The sequence below is a fragment of the Carlito syrichta genome, unplaced genomic scaffold (assembly GCF_000164805.1).
Source record: "Carlito syrichta isolate Samal-C Ts95f unplaced genomic scaffold, Tarsius_syrichta-2.0.1 Scaffold302026, whole genome shotgun sequence".
Classification (NCBI taxonomy): domain Eukaryota; kingdom Metazoa; phylum Chordata; class Mammalia; order Primates; family Tarsiidae; genus Carlito; species Carlito syrichta.
This window is the reverse complement of record NW_007246122.1, coordinates 695930-697526: the sequence shown is the minus strand read 5'-3', so window position 1 is coordinate 697526 and position 1597 is coordinate 695930. Positions and strand designations below refer to the sequence as shown.

Here is a 1597-nt window from a genome sequence, read left to right as displayed (position 1 = left end):
CGCAGGTCGCGCGGGCTGCGTGTGCTGGTCGCGCAGAGAGGCCCTGGGGGTGGAGGCCGGGCGGATGCCGAGGCGGGGGGCGCTTTTGTCGGCGGGGACTCCCCCGGGGCATCGCCCTGCCCTGGGAACCTACCTGACGGCCTTTTCCTCAAGAACTGGCCCGTGGGTAAGGAGGGTTGGGCAAGTGTGCCAGCTTGCATGAAGGGTGTAATGAAGCATGGCTTCCTGCAGTTGGCCGCGCTAACTTCACAGTACTGCAGCCTCTCCACCCATTAAGTTCACATCCTGGGCTCTTCCCAAAGCTCACCTGGTGGAAGAGCTACCAGGTCTGCAGCGCAGGCATGCACTACTTTGGCCCCAGTGACAAACGAGAGTGCATCACATGCCAAAGGTCAAAAGCCTGTGTTAGGGTTACACTCAGCGAGGGAACATTAACGCTACCCTCAGCTTGCTGTGTAGATGTACACATGGTCGTTTATCAGGAATTCGCAATATGATGTGGGGATCTGGGAAACGCAGTTGTACTGTACTAAAAAGGATGAAGGAACCCAAGACCCCCTAGTCATTCAGCAAGAGAGAATTAGCACCACGATACAGTGGAGTCCCGTTTTGATTGAGGATGCCTCTGCTCTGGCTCGTTTCTCCAGACTTACTCTTAGAGATGGGAGGTCGTTTAAAAATGGCAGAAAGATGAGCGCCCACAGATAGAAAATGGATTCGGCCTATCTGAATAGACGAATCAGCTGGATACTGAGCAGTTTTAAGTTGTAAAATCTTCTACTGTCACCCTATCCCTTATGCATCCATGTAAGCTCAATATTGATCTTAAGCAAAAAGTCTCCAATTATAACTGTTTGGCATGGAATGGGAATAACTATGATTATTATAGATTGTTCAAATGACAAGCTAAGTTGCAAGGCAAATTCATGACTTTTGGCTAACACCTTGCAGGTACAAAATGGTGGTTTATCAGGAAATAGCAATACAATGTACTGATCTAGAAAATGCACTTTTACAATGCTGAGGGATGGAGGAACCCAAGCTCTCCTCATCAGTCACCAAAACATAATATAATGGTTTCAGCTTCAAAAGCATTCTAAGTGTTCTGATAAGAAAAAAAAATAGCATGGCTATTCTTTCCTATTTCAAATTAATTGCTAGAATTCTATTTAAGAATGTCTCCAGGTAATCACAAGGATAAGAAAAGAAAAAAAGATAAATCTATTTCAGAATAATATGTAACACAATGCAAGCTTATATAGCAAATATATTCAAACACTTTAGAAGCTGAGTTTTATACAGTAATGGAAATCTTGCACAAAATGTGTAAAATTCTATATTAGCTCTAATACTAAATGTTTTTAACCAAAAGCATGTAGAACTCATGCGTCTACTAAACCTCACTGGAAACTATAATCATGTTTCTAAACAAATTAGTTGGAAAACTCAACAAGACATAAAGAAGTCACAAAAATGAGAATTCTCACAGTGCATTTAGAAAAGGTGCCTAGCCGGGTTCGGTGGCTCACCCTGTAATCCCGCGCCTTTGGGAGGCTGAGGTGAGTGGATTGCCTGAGCCCGCGGGTTCAAGACCCAC

The 1597-nt window shown here is 44.6% G+C and overlaps 1 protein-coding gene across 1 annotated transcript in view; it reads right to left on the bottom strand.

Moving 5' to 3' along the window:
• MLLT10 (MLLT10, histone lysine methyltransferase DOT1L cofactor) overlaps nucleotides 1-1597 on the bottom strand; it is a gene marked incomplete at its 3' end in the record, with an annotated part of 86690 nt that overhangs the window by 77102 nt on the left and 7991 nt on the right. The window lies entirely within an intron of this gene.